This window comes from Hevea brasiliensis, chromosome 15, assembly GCF_030052815.1.
Source record: "Hevea brasiliensis isolate MT/VB/25A 57/8 chromosome 15, ASM3005281v1, whole genome shotgun sequence".
Lineage (NCBI taxonomy): Eukaryota > Viridiplantae > Streptophyta > Magnoliopsida > Malpighiales > Euphorbiaceae > Hevea > Hevea brasiliensis.
The window spans coordinates 49,492,518-49,513,215 of NC_079507.1; positions in this window are offsets into that span (position 1 = coordinate 49,492,518).

Below are 20,698 nucleotides of genomic sequence, written 5' to 3' on the forward strand. Positions count from 1 at the left end.
ACTTTTCTGTGAAAGAGAGAATATTATTTTTTAATGCTCTCGATGTATCTATTAATTAGTCGTATTTAGCATTACTATTCTATTTTTCTATTGCTACTTTAAAATTGCTAATCATAAAATTATTGCTTTAAAAAAAACATTTTATCTATTTGGTAATAAAATATAAAATTGTTTAAAATTACTTTGTAAAATGCTATTAGAGGTAAAATAACAAAAAAAGGGACAATAACTACAAAAATATATTTGTAATTTTATTAACAATTAATCATTTATTTTATTCTCATTATTTTTGTATAATTATTCAATTTATATAATGAAATGAATTTAATTTTAAAATGTTTATTTTTATAAAAGAAATTATTATATTAATTTTTTATTATCAAATCAAGTAGGTAAAAAAAAATCAACTGAATGATAATTATTGGATTAACTAAAAATTTGATTAATTAGAAATATATTGAATTTTATATAACTTAATTAGAAAGTCTTATAATAATTTAATTTATATAATAAAAAAGAATAAAGTGATGAAACCACATGAGCTTGCAAATATATTTGTCAAAAGATAATTTTGGTTTCATTTTGGTAAATTGAGATTTTTTTATTTTGATCTAGAAAAAACAAAAGTTTATATATATATATTAATTTTAATGGAATTATAAAGAGTTAATAAGGTAATTTTGTACATAAGAAATTAAATTTTATGATGTCCAATCATGCATGAGACTTGGTTTGTGAAAAGGTCAAGTTGTAATTTTAACTAAATAGTTTTTTTTTTATTAAAAATAAATATGTTCACACATAACCCTTATAAACCTAAATAGATTTAATATTTGTTTTTTTAAGGTAAAATATTTAATTTAGCCCCTGTACTTATTGTCCAATCATGCATGAGACTTGGTTTGTGAAAAGGTCAAGTTGTAATTTTAACTAAATAGTTTTTTTTTTATTAAAAATAAATATGTTCACACATAACCCTTATAAACCTAAATAGATTTAATATTTGTTTTTTTAAGGTAAAATATTTAATTTAGCCCCTGTACTTATTGAAAAAATTCAATTTAGCTCCCATACTTATTGGGGAAATTTAATTTAATCAATTTTTAACTTTTTATCTAATTTAACTTAAAAGTTTTAATTTAATATCAATTTAACTCAAAACTTAAAATTTATGAACTAAATTTCTTAATTTTTTAATTTAAATTAAGAATTTCAGTTTTTTAATTTAGGACTGAATTTTTTTAATTTCTTGATTTAAACACAAAAATTAAAAAATTTAATTTCTTTATTTTCTTAATTTTTGGACTAAATTGAATTTAAATTAAAAATTTTATGTTAAATTAAATAAAAAATTAAAAATAAATTAAATTAAACTTCCCCAAGTACAAAAATAAAATTGAGTTTTAATCCATTTTTTTAACACAATTAGTTTTGCCAAACATATTCTTAATCACCGATTACTGACCATCAATAATAGAAGTTTTTATAGTCACTTTATTTTTTTACAAAGTAAAAACTTATTTTTATCAGTAACTATCTTTAGATAAATTGATAAAGTTTAATTTAATGATTAAAAAAATAAAATATAAATAAAGTTAATTAAAAATAAAATAACTATAGAAAACACCACTAATAATTAATTGTAATCGTTGAATTAAATATGCCTTTAATTTAAAAATTAAATTAATAAAATAATTTTCAAATATATTTATAAAATAAATTAATTTTTTAATGACCAGAATCAAACGATCTGCAGATTAATCTATTTTAAAATAATTCAATTTAAATTCATGAAAATAATCTCAAAAGAATTTTAATCTATTGGATTCAATGTATTTGCCTCCTATATATGATTTCCAAATTTAACTGTAGGTGTACGTTTGTCAATTTCCATGTGATAGCTTACCCATATTGGTGTGGCAGATTTTCCTGAGAAAATAAAAATCTTTATGTACTATCACTCACTTTCATAGAAAATCCAATTTAATTTCAAGGCTGGTAAGGCTATGAATCTGTGGGCTGTCTAAAACCACCATGTGCAGACAATTCTTAGCCATTGCATACCATTATTGGAGTTTGTACTTTGAAGGTGTAACCTTCAATTGCATCAAATCATTGTAATAAGGTCCAATTCCCTCTCTTTATTTGTCGGTAAAGTTTAATTTAATTTAATTTTAATTTATAATTTAATTTAATTTAAAATTTTTAATTTATGTTTAATTTAGTTTAATTTTGAAAAAATTGTTTAATTTTTTAAATATTTTTAAAATTAATTATTTTTTAATATTAATTACTTAATTATTTTTAATCTTAATTAATTAATTATAATTAGTTATTTTTATATTAAATTTTTTTAATATTAATTAATAATATAAAAAAATAATATTTTATATTTTTAGTTTTATTTAATTATAATTTTCTAATTTTAAATTAAAAGCATGAAATATAAAAATCATATTTTTTCATTTAAATATTTAAAATTAATTAAAATTTTAATTATTTAAATGAAAATATAAAGATATTTTTTTATATTTTCAGTTTAGTTAATAATATTGAATAGTAAAAATAATATTTTTGTTTTTTATTTAAATAATTATACAATATAAAAATAATATTTTAATATTAAAAAATAATCAAATATTAAAAAATGACACATAATAATCAATTGAGCTGATTTAAGCATAGATCAAAATTTATAAGTTAAATTAGACCAAAAGTTAAAAATGAGTTAAATTGAACCTTCCCAATAAGTATAGGAGGTAAATTGAGCTTTATTTTTCAAATCATTTGTAAAATGTCAATTTCCTCCCTATACTCATTGAAAAATTTATTTTATTTTATTTTATTTTTAACTTTTATTTAAATTAATTCAGAATTTTATAATTTAAATTTAATTTAAATAAAAAAAAATAAAAAACAACTTCTTAATTTTTCAAGTGCATTTCTTTTTTTTTTTAATTTAAATTCAAAAATTAAGAAGTTTAATTTTCTTATTTTTTATTTTTGGGTTATTTTTTTCATTTTATTTTTAAAAATAATTTTTTAAGAAGTATTCTTACAAATTTAAGATTCGGCAAATGTATTAGTAATTAACAGTCTAGGGGTGGCCACGGTTCAGGAACCGCCGGTTACGGTTCCTGAACTGTCGGTTAAGGTTCAATGAAATCATGAACCTGAACCAAACTGTGATGGGACGGTTTGGAAGACGGTTCTTGAATCGCCGGTTTCGGTTTGAGCCCCGGTTTAAAACGGTTTAAAAGACGATTCGAAAAATGACAATTCAAGACAGTTTGAAAGCGGTTTAGGGGCAACTTAAAGGAAAAAAATTAGAGAAAAATTTTATTGATTTAGAATTTAAGTTATATTTGTAAAAATATTTTAATTTTTCTTAGAAATCTTTCGATCAAAATAAAATAAGAAAAATAAAAATAAAAATAACTTATTTTTAAAAAAAAATTAATAAGCAAATACTTGAACTTATTAAAAAACTAGAGATAAAATTAATTTAAAAAAAATAGAAAAATGTGCATGAATTTAATTTTGCCTATGTATCCCTTTAGGATTTAGAGGAGTTAAAATTTTCAGTTATAAGTTGAGAGAATGGAGATTGAGGTGGTTTGGTCATGTGAAGTATAGACATAGGAAAGTTCCAATTAGACAAGTAAAACATATTGGGTTGAGGATAGAATGAAAATAATAGGTAGACCTAAATTGACTTGGAGGAGAATTGTACAACATGACCTAAAAGCATTACACATTTCAGATGATTTAACCCAAATCGTTTAGAGTGGAGAAAGAGAATCCATATAGCCGACCCCAATAAATTTTTGGGATAAAAACTTAGTTGAATTGAGTATTATTTGCCCTTTTTTAAAAAATTATATGATAATTGATAATTAAAAAAATATAAAAGAAAAAAAAATCAAAATAGAGGGTATTGAAAATTTTATTGAAGATATAAAATAATATCAGAGTAATTGAGATAGTATTAAAAATTTCAGTGAGTATAAAAATAATAAAGTAGGGGATAGTATTAAAAATTTCAGTGAGTATAAAAATAATAAAGTAGAGGAATTGTGAAAGTACTGAGAATTAAAAGGAATGTGGAAAATAATTATTTAAAAAATTTGAGAGAAATTGAAAGAGTATTAAGAATTAAAGAGAGTGTAGAGAATTAATGATATATATATATATATATATATATATATATATATATATATATATATATATATATATATATATATATATATAAATGAATTAGGAGTAGAGTGAAGTATTTATTGAATTTTTTTTATTTAAATCGCCGGTTTGGTCCGGTTCAGAATCGTCGGTTCAATCCGGTTCGGAATCGCCGGTTCACGGTTTCTAAAAATTATGAACCTGAACCAAACCGTAGAAGGACGGTTTCGGTCCGGTTTGAAGCTGATTCCCGTTTTGACCGGTTTCGGTCCAGTTTTGACCGAACCGGTTCCGGTTCGGTTCCGATTCGAAACCGGACAGTGGCCACCCCTAATTAACACACTACATTTAATTAAAATTAAATTTACAACATTTCTTTCCAATATTAAAGGTTAAAAAAAATTATATTCAAATACACATAAATTTAAAAAAAAAAACTAAAGAAAAAGAAAAAAATATAAACAAGCAAAAATAAATTATTTTAATTAAATCCTTTGGAATTACATATAATAATATCATATTTATATAACTTAATAACTTAAAATTTTAAGATGAACTTGATTCATTATAAATTATAAATATAAATACATTCCGAAATTGATAATTTATGATAAACTAAATATTTAAGCTGAGCAAATTAACATAAATATTTTAATTTGATATAAATTTTAAGGTTTGAACTTTTAATTTTGTTACACAGTTAAATAAATATTTAAAATTTAAAATTATAACTTTTATATTATAAAATAAATAATTATCGCCTCTATTCACTTTTTTTAAAAATTATTTAATCTAAAATTATTTGTAATTTTGAGAAAATTAAATAATATTTTTTTAATTTTATTCTTATTTCTACTAAATATAATAATTATTTTTATAATTTTTAATTTTATAATTTTAGATGACAAATAAAAATAAATAGTGAGAGTACTCCCTCCGCCCCATTTTAATTATTTTTTTATAATTTTTCACAAAAATTAAAGAAATTATTAGATAATATCATTTTTATAAAAATAATAAAAAAAAATAATAATCAATTACCCTTTGTAGTATTATTAGAATATAAACAGGAATTAATAAAAGATAAATATATTAAAAATAATAATAGATAAAGGTAAAATTAAAAAATAACAATTATTATTTTTTAAATTTTTTAAAATAATAAATAAATTAAAAAAAATTAATAATTATCCATAAAAATTTAATTTAAAATGTTGTCTGCAAGGATATTTTTGTATAAAAGTGGTTGATTTTGAGACACGTAATTAATTACCATGCAATTATAATCCCATCCCAAGACATTTATATTTTTTTATTCTAATATAGACGTCATGACATTGCAATTCTCTCCGCCATATTATCTATTAAAAACCACAATTAGGATTGAATTCCCAATCTCTCACATCAATCAACATTTTCATCTACTTCCGAAACCAATATTGATGACTCATAACAAAAGATCAAAACCCTAGTTGACTCATTTTCAAAATATTTTTTTGATAAATTTTTTTTTAATAAAAAAATTATTTTTTATTTTTTAAATTTTAATAATTTTATTAAAAAATAAAAACACTTATTTATATATATATAAAATAAATATATATTATTAATTTAACATTGTAACTAAATAATAAAAATTATTTTTATGAAAAATTATTTTATTAGAAAAGGGTAATATTATAATTTTGATATATAATATCATATTTTTATTATTTTCTCCTTAAATTAAAGAAAAAATAATAAAAGAAAAATAAATATTATTTTCTCTACTCCCTTATTTTATCTTTATTTTCAAATAAAAAAAAGTACTAATTTAATTTATTTTTCCTTTTTTTTTTTTCTCCCTATCTAAACAGACTATAAATGTAAATAGGTAAATCATTTTATTTTAAATTAAATTAGTAAAAAAGAGTGATTAATTAGATTAAAACTCTAAATTTGTACCAAATTTATTGATGGCATCACGCAACGATTTTTCTTAGAAGAAAACAAAGGGAAAACATGACGTGATGATAACGGCTCAATCAAGAATGAGTGCAGCAATTGTGAAATTGGGGGTTGACTGGCAAAGCCCAGGTGATGCCAATGAAGAATTTGTCAAATGGGCAGAGGAGCAGAGTGATTTTTGCTTGGTTAGCTTATAGGCAGCCCCCACTTGCTGCTGCTAGACGAGCCAACAAACCATTCGATATTAAGACTATCGACTCTCTGGCCGAGGCATTAAATGAATGGGATGGTGGTATGGTTCCCGTTAGCCATGATTTCACGCTTATAAACCAGGTGGCAGAGGAGAAATGGGTGTGTGAAAATCAAGCTGTTAGGCGATGGGAGGGTGATATTATGAACTCCAAAGAGCACCTCAAGAAGAAGGCCGGCTTGTCTGATTGAGTCAGATGATATGATGGATGTGATGATTATTATCCTATTATCGGCAAACCTTTATCTGTGCTTGAGAATCACAGCTTCCTTCACGTCAATCAACATTTTCATCTACTTCCAAAACAATATTAATGGCTCATAACAAAAGATCAAAATCCTAGTTGAATGTTATAACATAAGACATTGAAGACTTTTGCGTGTAAGAAATTAGAAAAATGTGGAGAATATATATATATATATTCACATTTTGTAAAAATCATTCAATATAGTTAACGACGGTTTCTCTCTTATTTAAAACTTAAGGTTTCATTTATTTTATAAAAAATATATTTTTTTGAAAAATATTTTTTTATATTTTAGATATTTTAAAAAAATAATTAATGAAAAATATATTTCTCATAAAAAAATTAAATTATTTAAAAAAATAACTTTTATTTTTTTTAAAAAATTATTTTTAATTTTTTAAATTTTGATAATCTTATTAAAATATAAATATATATATAAAATAAACACATATCATTAATTTTATATTATAATTAAATAATAAAAATTATTTTTATAAAAAATATTTTATTATATATAAATTATTTTTTATAAAATAAAATAAACAGAGATTTAAAATATGAATAGATATAAAATCATTTTATTTGAAATTAAATTAGTAAAAAAGAGTGATTAATTAGATTAAAACTCTGAACTTCTAGCTAATTTATTGATGGCATTACACAGCAATTCTTCTTAGAAGAAAACAAAGGGAAAACATGACATATGATAATAACGGCTCTCTCAAGAAATTGTGGCTCTCAAGTAAAGCATGTGCATGAAATGAAAGAGAAAATACTCATGACTATAATATGAACCCTAGCTAGCTAGTTGGTAGGTGTAGGTCTAACTCCAACTGTTTATCCAAAAGAAAAAGAATGTATATATAAATATAATTTGTTTATAAAAAATATTTTTTATATAATTTTTTTAAAAAAATATTTTTTATTATTTATTAAATTAATAATATGTATTTTTATATTTTAATAAAATTATTTAAATTTAAAAAATAATTTAAAAAAAAATAAAAAATTATATTTCTTATAAATGGTTTATTTTTTTTTAATTAAAAAAAAATATTTTCTGTAAAATTAACAAAGCTTTAGTTTGGATATGAGGTGACGTTTGAGTTCTGAGCATTAACAAGAACACTCGAGAACATATGAAAATGATTAAACGCTTTGAAGTTATGAATGATGGGAGAAGGGACAAATGAACGTCACAAGCAAAGATCTACAAGATGATCATGTGGGGCTCCCAATAGCAAAGAAATCAAAATGGAAACGAAAGTGAGGGACAATAGATAAGCTTTTACTTTTTTATCATCTATGACTAATGTGCCTATTGCAATCAATCAATGACAAATGCAACATTTGAATTTTGAACGAAAATTGTAACTATTTAATTCTTGCAATGAGTGAACACAAGAATATGATTTACATACATTTTAATTTTTCATTATATTTTTATAAAATTTAAGTGTTTAATAATTATATTTTTATAAATATGTATTTTTATTATTATTTTTAATTATTTATTTTTAATTAATTTTTGCTTTTAGTTAGCTTTTGAGTTTAGGAAACATGGCAATGCCAAGACATGCTATATGAGCCCATCAAAAATCTTATCCTCTATCTCCTCTCCAAAATCAGTTCAATAATATTCCCAACTACCCTTTTCAATCATTAATGTCACCCTTTGATGCATTTTTAGTACATTCAAAGTTTTTTTAAAGGCAAAGGAATTTTTAATATTTTATATTATAATATAATTCATGTAGGCATGCAATCTAAATTTAATGAATTAATTAAAATATGAAATTCAGAATATTCATTTTAATCTCAATTTTCTCCTATAATTTTTTTTATATATAAATATTTCTTATCATTTTAATCTCAATTAAAATATTAGAACATTAAAAATGCATAATAGGAATAGATTTTTTTAAATTTTTAATTTTAATATTTTATTATTTTATTATAAAATTTGAACTTATCTCTTCAATTTTTTTTTATTTGATAATTTCTATTTTTTCTTATAAATAAAATGATTCTAGAAAGTGAAAAAGGTGTATAAAAAAAGCTCTATCATACTTCCACACATGGTTATGAATAGGCTTCAAATCTTTTGAAAATGAGAATCTTGTTCAGTATTTAATTATGGGATATTCTAAAAAATAATTTAAAATTTTATTATTTATCATATTTTTAAGTATAATTGTCATTAATATCTATTGATATATATACATCACTTGTCAAAAAATACTATCTATTTAAATTGATTTTATTTAAAAATATAAAAAATATATATATAATTTAAATAGTATAAAATATTTAAATTTTCATTTTAATTAATTTGTTATCTTCTTTTAATTATTATTAGTTATAAAAAAAATTTTAAATTTAAAAAATAAAAATATTTATTGAACAAAATATTAGATGGTTTGTTTATCTAATCATTCAAAAATATTTTATTAAATTTAACTATTAGTATTAAAAAATAGATTTTCCAAAAAAATTATTTAATTCAGTTCAATCAATTTTTTTTTAAATTGAATTGAATAAAATAAATTGAATTTTTTAAAATAAAAAACTAAATCAAATCAATTAAATCAATTTGATCATTTTTCATTTTAGACTGGATTTTTCTAACCCCACATTAAACAAAATGTTTTGCCTTGCTTTTCATATGAAGATTTTATTTTTAGGACAATTAGCAGTGGTGGCTTCTAAATTTTTCAAAATTTAATAATTTAGTTTCTCAACTTTTTTATGAATAATTGTCTATTAAACAATTTTTTTTGTTTTATAAATAGATTTTCAGATAAATAGCTCCAAAAATTGAATGTGTTATTTAAGTATAGTTCAAAATCAAATAAAAATGCCATGTAAAAAATAAAATAAATTCAAATATATATATTTTTTACATTAACATTTGTATTTAGATAATTATCTTACTAACAAATTATCCATAAAAATTTAACATTTATTTTGAAAATATTTTATTTTTTTAATAATTAAAATATTAAATTTAAAATTGTAATACTGAATAAATGGGCTTTAGATTAGTTAACATCCATTATCGTTTAAAAATACCTAAACTCCATTTGAAAAAAAAAAATCTAATTTATAAATATTTGCATTAAAATAATTAATTTTTTAAAATTATAATTCATCTGTTTGCCATAGAGATGCAAATGAGCAAACCACTAGTGAGTTACTCGAGATTCGGCTCGATTTAAAAGTGTAGCTCGGTTCGGCTCATTTAGAAAATAAGTCAAATTCAAGCTAAATTTGTAGGCTCATTTAATAAATAAGCAGAACTCAAGCTTCAAAGCGTTTGGCTCATTAAGACACATGAGCCGATTTGTTTGTAGGTTCATGAGTCAGCTTGAGAGTAGACTCATTAAATAGGCTCATGAATAAATCCATTTGTAAAAATATTTATATTAATTATTATTTTTCATTATATTATAAGTATTTATTATTTTATCCATGAATGTTCTAAAAATAATACTTATTTAAAATAACGATATAATCAATATAGAATATATAAAATATATTTATTAAATATAGTTATTTGTAAATTTAATTTAATTTTTTACAAAAATTAAGTTTTTCTTTTTATATTTGAGGTAATTAAAATTACTTAGTTTAAATTTTTATATTATTAAACTTAAAACTCACTCTATAAATAATTCGTAATATTTGTGGAGAGTTAATTTGATAAAAAGTTTGATTTAACTTGACTCGTTTAGAACTTATTTTCAAACGAGCCAAACTTGAATTTATAGATATTTATCATAGATTACATTTTTTTTAATGAGTGATATGATATATATTTATTAACTATATAAATGCTTGCTTTAATATATATATATATATATATATATATATATATATATATATATAATAACATACCATATAATTAAAAGCTAATCCTTTTAGAGAAAGTTTTACATAAACTCTTTTTATTATATATTTAAAATATAAATATATGAATTTATATATCCAATAAATAAGTCTTATCTTACATAATAAATTAAGTTTAAATAAGAAAAATTCTTACATTCATTAGTTTTGAGCCATTTGTTGCTTCACTTTAAAAAAGTTCAAAGAATTAATATAATTAGTGCCTTTTTTAATTGTGGTCTTGAGATTTAATTTGTAACAAAAACGAACCTTGTTTTCATAAATCACTAAGCATATGCCCATGCTATACATAGATAATTTATAATTTTTATTTTTTAATTTAATTTTAATTATATTTTAAATAAAATAAATTATTACTATTAAATTAATTTTAAATTAAAATTCATCACTTATTTAATTTAATTTGAATAAATTTTTATCTGTTATAATAATAAAATTTTAATTAATTTATTATATAATTAATTAAAATATTTATTTAATTATTTTTATAATATATTAATAGTAATTTTCATAATTATTTCATTTAAAATGAAATAAAAGTACTTTATTTAAAAAATAGTTTAAATTTCATAAAATTTTAATATTTTATCTTTTTTTATAAATTATAAAAAATTTATTAGATTAATGAGAAAACAATATTATTTTAAAAATATATAATTATAATATTTTTTTTCATTAATATAATAAAAAATTATCAAATTACTAATAATGAATTGAATTATTTATTTTTAATAATAATGAAAATATATAACATTATTATTAATTAAAAATAACATTCTATTATATTATTTAAAAAAAACTATATGTAAATGTAAATTTTTTTTATTAATATGATAATTTTTTTATAAAATAATTCTTTGACAAAATGGTTATTAATTTACATAAATTTATAATATAAAATAAATACATTTCATAAAAATTAAAATTTAAAAATATCATCATTTTCTAATTAATATAATAATTTTTTCAAAAGATAGATTCTATAATTTTAATACTTTAACTTTAATCTTTTTCTTATCATATTTATTTGTAACTAAATTTTTTATGCAATTATATTTACAATTTATCTTTTAAAATTCTATTTCTATATAAAAATATAGTTAAGAGATAATTTATGCATAAAAATATAGATATTTAATTAAAATTTAAAAATAATTCTATTAAAATTAATAATAATAAAATATAGATAATTAAAATATTAAATATAATTACATTCGATATGTAATTATAATGAAATAAAATATTCATAAGTTCAAGAATATTAAATAAGAAATTTATAAAAATTAATAATTAAATTCATATTAATTAAATATTTTTAAATAAATACATTTTGAGAATAATAACCAATAATTTTTGAAAGAAATAATAAAAAAAAGGACAAATCAAAAAAAAATTGAGAGCATTTAGGCGAAATGAAAATATTTGGTGATAGGAGGTGCTTGATATGTATCAAATATCTCATATGACATATTATATATACACAAACAAATGAAACCATTTAAATAAAAAATTAATTTATAATTAAATATTATTTAATTAAAAAAAGGTAACAAAGCATTCAAATATAATTTTTATAACAGTCAAATATTTTCTATTTATTTGACCATTTCAATTAAATAGTCATAGGTTGGCCATAATGATAATAATAATAATAATAAGCATTAATTGATATTAGGAAAGTGAAATAAAAAGAATATTAAATTATTAATATAAAAAATAATATAAATTAATTATAAATAAATCAAATCTCTATATTTTATTTTTACATCTTTTTATGTAGATAACACTTTTATCTTTCAAAATTTTTAACAAATATTTCATAATAAAAATAATAGAAAATAAACAATGTAATAAATATATTTATTAAAAATATGAAAAAATTTAAGGTTGATTAAATTATATGATAATTAATTATGAGATATCAAATTAATAATCAATTTTTTTTAAATTAATAGCCATTAATGATCTTTTATTATTATTATTATTATTATTATTATTATTATTATTATTATTATGGGTAACATATAGCAAATAATATTTTTGCATAAGTAAATTTATAAAAAAAATAATATAAATAATTTTTAAATATTAAATTCAATCATAAAAGTTCTTAATTTAAATAATAAATGTTAAAGTAGTATTATAAATAATAATGATTATTAAAAGAGAAATAAAAAAAATAAATAATAATTAGTATGAAAAGAGTATTTATAAAAAGTAACGAGTAACAAATTTTTCAAGAAAAGTGTCACGTGTCATTTCCTTGATAATACTACTTTATTTTACATATACACATATAGCTGTAAACGGACTCTTGACACCTGTAACTAATGCTTGCATGACATTTAATAATTTAATTAAAAATAATATTTAATAATAAATATGGACTAATGGTATGAAACATTTCATTCCGTTCATTAAATTAATTTTATTTTATTATTAAACATTTAAATTTTAACATTTATTATAAAAAGACAAGCTTAATTAAATATTTTTTATAATAGTTTATCCTTAAATTATTAATAATTATATTATGTTCAATTGCTATCAAAGTATATCATGTGTAATGTTAAGGTGTGAAAAATGATAGGACACTAGTTAGTTTTTTTTTTCTTAGCCAAAGATAAAATAGAATTTCATTCAACTAAAAATCAAACAGAAAATATATTTTTTTTTTCATTTGATTTTGCTTGAAATTTAAATTTGAAATTTTATAATTTTGGTGATGACTCAAATTAATTTTATTAAAATTTGAATTTAAGACCTTAAAATCTTAAAAATGACTTTAATACCTTAATTGCTCTAACTAAATTAACGAGGGATATATTATAAGTTTTCTCTTATTGACTGGGGATATAATACAAATTTTTCTTTTTTAATTTTACAGCATATATCTAATATTTTTTTTTTTAGAAAATAAAAGATAAAACTTTCAATAAATAGAGGCAGAATATAAATTTGAAGTATAAAATTTTATATTACTACTATTTTACATAAAAATAAATAAATTACTTATATAAAATATAATAATAATTATATTAATTTAAAAGTTTTATTATATTGACAAAGCATATAAGTTAGCCATTCGACGAAGAATATGCTCCATAAAGTAGTAATCTGTCACTATTTAACTCCATGGTCTTTTTACGAGTTCTATCTGAAAATCATCAAATTTTGATATTCTCATGAAAAGAAAATCTATACTTCTTATCGTTGTACTCTTATCTAAATAATAATAAAAAAAAAGAAAAAACATATATTCACAATGGAGGAAATAACAAATCTTTATAAAGAAGGAAATACCAAATCTTTACCAAAAAAAAAAAAATCTCAAAAGAAGAGATAAAACGCAAATAGATTAAGGATAAATATAGAATTGTTCAAAAAGATACAAATTTAGAGATTGTTGAGGAAAACACAAAATAATATAACTATTATTTATATTTATATACCAAGTTTTTGCACCACAAACCGGACCAAATAAAATAAATTATTTTTTAATAATTATTATTTATTTCAAAATTATAGTTAAAAATAGGAAATATAATTGAAATTAAAACTCCGGTTGTTTTACTGAAAATATTTTTTTGAAAAATATTTTTCAAATTTTTTAGCATTTGTTGCATTTAGTAAAATTAGTTAACAGAAAATATATTTTTGGTAAAAAAAAAAAAAGTTATTTTTAAGAAAATGACTTCCTTTTTTCAAATGAGAAAGTCATTTTCTATTTTATAGATTTTGACAATCTTATAAAAATATAGAAACACTTATATAAATATGAAATAAACACATAATATTAACCAAACAATGGAAAATATTTTCAAATATTTTCTATGTAAAACATTTCTATGTAAAATATTTTTCATATACAAGTTATTTTCTATAAAACAAATTGTCACGACCAAAATTATGGGTTAGACTGGTACTAGGATTTGGGTCAGTATAAGACCCCCAAAGCCTGTAGTAAGTCTAACTGATTTTAGCCCAACCATAAAGCCCATATCTAGAGTCCATTTTCAAGAAATCAACCAGACAGAGTTTGGCCATAAACTAGACTACCCAGCGGGGAGTTTTAGCTTACCCAACCTATGATCATAAAATATATAAATTTGGGAAGCTCTGCTCACCCTCACAATCCTCAACATAATAATTATATCAAATGGGAGTTTAGCACCCCCATCCAAAGTATATATGTAACACCCCAAAATTTTAAATTTATTATTTTGTGAGTAATATTAATATTTTTATTTTATTTAAATTTTCGAAAATTATTTGAAATTTTTTGGATTTTCGAAATCGGGTTTGATTTTCCGAAAATATAAAACTTCGATGATTTTTAAAAATTAATTTAAAGACCATGTGGCAAAACTAAAAATATATTTGGAATTTATGAATTTTTCTGAGTTTTCTAGAGTTTTTTCAAAATTTTTGGGCCTCGTTTTCGGTCCCAAGGCAGAGTAAAAATTCAAACTTTTGTATCTTGAATAGGACCGGCCGAATCGAACCAGACCGGATCGGATCGGTAGAATCGAACCAGCCTTCTTCTTCTTTTCTTCCCTTCCCCCGCGCGTCCCGTCCCTCCTCCTCTCTCTCCCATTTTCTCTCTCCTCCCTCACCCCCAGGCTGCGCCGCCGCCTCCCCACCTCGCCGGCACACCGCCCCGATGCCTCCCCACCGCTGGCCGGCCTTCCAAGCTTCCGGAAATGACTTTTGAAGCTCCCTCTGCGAACCCGCGACATTTCGGCTTCCCGGCCAAAATTCGGTCGATCCGGCCACCAATTGGGCCGGGTCTTATGTCAAACACCATCTACACCTCGAGAGCTTTCCATAGACACCAAGAACACCAAAATCCATCTAGCGGTTTGTCCAATTTTTGTCCGGAAAGTTTTAGCCCATTTTGACTTTTGGGCTAGATTTCTTGCAAATCGTGAATCCCACGAGAAAAGCGAGAGTACCAGAGCACTCCACTCGTCGAGAGCTTCGCGGAAATATAAATTTCAAAATTTTCCGACATCTTTTTTCTGTGGGTCCCACGAAAATTCATAGTGTTTTTTCCAGCATTAAATGAGCTTAGAAAATTCTGTAAAAATTTTATACTAACTCCGGTGTTGTGGGCTTCGTGTAGGTACTTTCAATTCGAGAAAATTCGACAGTTATCCGGGTCTGTGAATTTCCGACCAGACAGACTGACTACCAAAAAAGTCTTGAAATTGGATCGGGATTTTGGCTACCCCACTGTTGTCAGATGCCCCGAGCGTGTTCCCGAGATCGGAATCGGCATAGGTAAACCCGAACCTTGCTTTTTTATAATTTTCTAGTGCTTAAATAGGATTAAAAATCCATAAAATATTCGTGGTAGCTCAGAAAATTATGATTCTTTTTGCATTAGCCTAGTAATATTGCTAAGGACCGCGGGGCAAAGTTTTAGAATTTTTAGAGTTTATTTGGATAGTTTTTGCAAAAAGGGTCAATTATAAGGACTAAACTATAATTTTACATATTGTGATTGATGACTGTTTGGATGGGCCCAGGAGGGGCTGTGTGATGTGATTGAGATGTGGATGTATGGTTGGTGGATATAGAAGTGTGTTTTAAACCCATTTGCAGGTTGGGTAGGTCCTAGATATAGGGGAAACTCTGCCGGATTTTCGGCACGACTTAGGACGTCTTTGATCTTTTTCTTAGTTTGTATTGAGTCAAATTTATTAAATGATTGTAATAAAATTGTCAGGTGAGTCGGGACAGCCTTCTTCCTCTGCCCAGCCACCACAGTGACTGCTGTCAAGTCTGTGAGTAAAATATTAATTTTAATTATAATTTCGATATTATTATATGTTCAAGCATGCCCATGCATCACTTATATGTATATATCTATATAGTTAAACTCTAGGCACGTTTTATGTTACATTCACAACTGTTAAAGTGCCATGGATGTTGTTGTGATAATTTGGAGCAGTGTGCGTGCATTGGTGTGCGTATGGTATAGTGTTGGCTATGGACAGGATGGGTAGACACGGCTTGAGATCTTCGCTGGGACTCAGTCCTTCGGGGTAGACACGGCTTGAGTTCTTCGCTGGGACCCCGATTTGGTTTATTAAGTGGAAGTCCGAGCTGAGTTCTTCGCTGGCACAGGTTGGAATAAGAGAGCTGTATAGGGGATCAGCTCCCATATATGTAGTGTTTGATATTATCGGGTGTGTGAGTGCTCCAAATTACCTTTTTACTGTTATGATGTGAAAATATTGCTGATGTTGTATTTCACTCTACAGGGTGCATTAGCTTTAGATAGTTATAGAGATTACAGTTAAAATCGATATTTTACTCTCTGAGTTGAACGCTCACTCCTGTTCATTATTTTTCAGGCTACAGGAGGATTTTTGTTGTGGTTAACCTGTTTTTCTCCTTTGCAGGTTGTTTATAAATGTTTGTGTAATTTTATTAACTCTTAGAATTTTCGCATGTGTTAGAAATATTTATTTGATTTGGGTCTGTAATATAATTATCATGTTGGACCTGTAAACGTATTATTATATGCATGTTTGATGGACTGGATGAGGGAGCTGAGCTCCCATTTATTTTTATGACATTGAGTATGTAGGGGGTAGTTGAGCTCCCCAATTGATTATATATTGTGTTTACAGGTCGGGTGAGTCAAAAACTCCTCGTTGAAAGGTCCACTTTATGGCCGGACTCTATCCAGTTGAATTCTTGAAATTGGGCCCAATGGGCCTTAGAGTTGGGTTGAGGAATAGTTAGGCTTACTACGGGCCCAGGGGCTTTAGGCTGGCCCAGGTCCTAGTGCGGGTCCGGCCCATAGGTTGGGTCGTGATAATATATTCATCTCATTTAACCACACATGCATAAATATAGGTTTATAATTTCAAAACAAATAATCTTTTACAGTTCCAAGCCAAATATAATATTCCTAGTACATGCGGATTCTAGATTTATAATCAATACTATGAAATACTGATATTTGCTGCTAGTAGACTTACAAAGAACGAAGCAGCTTAATCATAAAGAGAGAGAACCTTCTGTAACCTGAAAAAAAAAAGGGTGAATAGGAGTGAGCGTTCGACTTATAGAGTAAGATGTTGATTTTATATATAATTTCTATAACTATCTAGGGCTAATACATTCCTAAGGATGAAGTACAGCATATATCAACACATTCAATCAAGTTCAAATAATATTCGCACAAAGAATAATTTGGAGCACTCACACACCTGTGTGTTATATCAATCAAATATATATATATGAGAGCTGATCTCATACACAGTTCTCTTAATTCCAACCTCTACCAGTGAGATCAACTCGAGCCAGACTTTCTCTTAATAATCTAAATGCGGGAGTCAGCTAGATCAACTCAAAGTCGTATTTACCCTGACTTATCATAAAAAGGATCGGATCTCAAGTGAGACTAGCTCAAGCAGATCTACCGATCCTACACATATCCAGTACCACACCTCATGCACATCGACACACGCACATAACTCTAAATTACCCTAAGATGATACCCACATCAATTTTACCAAATAATAATGTAACACAAAGCATGCATATAATAGCTATATACATATAATTATAAGTGAATGTATGAGCATGCCTTGCATGTATAATAATATTAAAATTATAAATAAAATCAATACATACTCACAAATCCACCAGATATCATTGTGGTGGTTGGGCGAAAGAAGAAGGCCGATTTTAATCACCTAAATAATTATATTAATGAACTTATCAGTATCAACGCAAAATAATTATTTAAAAATTTGGGGTATTACATTCTTTTCCACTTACAGAAAATTTGTCATCGAATTTTACACAAGGTAAAATAAAAATACAGAATTACATATTAAACAAGTACGGGTACTTGCTACTCATATCCCGCTCTAACTCTCAAGTGCATTTCTCAATAGATTGGCACCTTCATAAGACTTTAACCATAAGGATCTGCTTTGACCGAAGCTATCTCATTTGATAGTCCACTATGACTACTGGCTGCTCCTCGAAGGTTAAATCCTCATTTAATTCCACTGTATCTAGTTGCAACACATGAGAAGGATAGGGAATATACTTTTTGAGCATGGAAATATGGAATACTGGGTGGACATGAGAAAGATTTGGTGGCAACTCCAACTGATAGGCAACTGCTCCTACTCTGTCTGTGATCTCAAAAGGTCCTATGTGACGAGGTGTCAACTTGCCTTTCTTACTAAATCTCATAACTCCTTTCATAAGAGAGACTTTTAAGAACACATAGTCACCCATTGTAAATTCTATACCTTTCCTCCTCGGATGTGCATAACTATTCTAGCTATTGAAAGCCGTCTTTAAATGTTTCCTAATCAAAGGAACCATCTCTAAAGTGTACTACACCAATCTAAATCATGTACTTTTGCCTCTCCAACTTTTGTCCAACAAAGAGGGGACCTATATTTCCTACCATATAGTGCCTCATAGGATGTCATTCCAATACTGGAATGATAGCTATTATTATAAGTAAACTCCACTAATGATAGCTGATCATCCCAGTGACCTCCAAAATCTATGACACACATACGAAGCATATCTTCCAATATTTGAATTGTTCTTTCAGACTGCCCATCTGTTTGTGGGTGGAAAGCAGTGCTAAAATTCAACTATGTGCCAAGTGCCTCCTGAAGTTTTCTCCAAAATCAAGAAGTGAACTAGGGCCCCTTGTCAGATATTATAGAAGTAGGAACTCCATGTAATCTGACTATTTCATGAATATATAGCCTGAGAATAGGTGGTCCACACAGGCAAGAAGTGAGCTGACTTAGTTAGACGATCCACAATCACCCATATAGAATCATATCCTGTGTGGTATAAGACAACCCAATCACAAAGTCCATAGTAATCATTTCCCACTTTCACTCTGGAATGGGAATCTCCTGCAACTTCCCTGATAGCCTCTGATGTTCAAACTTCAACTTCTGACAAGTTAAGCACTTAGACACAAAATCTGTTATGTCTCTTTTCATACCATTCTACCAGTACATATCTTTTATATCATGGAACGTCTTGGTGGAGCCTGGGTGGACATTGTAGGGTGCATGGTGTGCCTCCTGCATAATCTCATGTCTGAGGTTGTCCACATCTAGCATACATATATTGGAGCCTTGCATAAGAGCACCATCTATATCAAATCCAAATTCACACATATCTCCCTGCTCATTTTACAATTCTCATTAATTGCGGGTTTCTGTGTTGAGCAACTCTAATCCTGTCCCGTAGGTCTAGCCTTACTCTAAAATGTGCTAACAGTGCTCCCTCATCCAATATATTTAAAATCAAATCCTGATCCATCAACTCATGTATCTCTCAAATCAACAAACTCCTTTCTATTGAGATATGTGCTAGGTTGCTAGAAGATTTCCTACTCAAGACATCTGCCACCACATTTACCTTTCCTGGATGGTACTGGTTGGTACAATCATAATCCTTTAGAAGCTCCATCCATCACCTTTGCCTTAGATTTAAATCTCTCTGCTGGAAGATGTACTTTAAACTTTTATAGTCGGTGTAGATCTAGCATACCTCACCATACAGATAGTGCCTCAAAATCTTTAATGCGAAACTACAACCACCATCTCTAGATCATGAGTGGGATAATTCTACTCGTGCCTCTTTAACTGCCTTGAAGTATAAGCCACTACTTTGCCGTACTATATTAAAACACTCCCTAACCCAACTCTGGAGGCATCACAGTATATTGTGTATCCTTTTCCACTCACTGGCAATATTAACACAAGAGCTGTAGTTAAGCATTCCTTAAGCTTTTAAAAACTTTCCTCATAGTCGTCTGACCAGAAGAACGGGACATTCTTTCAAGTCAACCTAGTCAGAGGAGCTACTATTCTAGAGAAATTCTGTACAATGTGCCTGTAGTAGCCTGCTAGGCCTAGAAAACTCCGTACTTCAGTGACTATTGTAGGCCTAGGCCTAAGAAATAATGTTTCACTATTCACCTGTTTGAAAATTTCAATAATATTATAAAATAAAAATCTCATCATTTCATGCATCATTTATATATTTCAATTTCGTATTCATATCTATACAATTTCATTCATATCCATTTCCATACATTCCTATTCATGTTCAACTCATATATGAAAATTTTCAATCTTCATTAATTTACATGA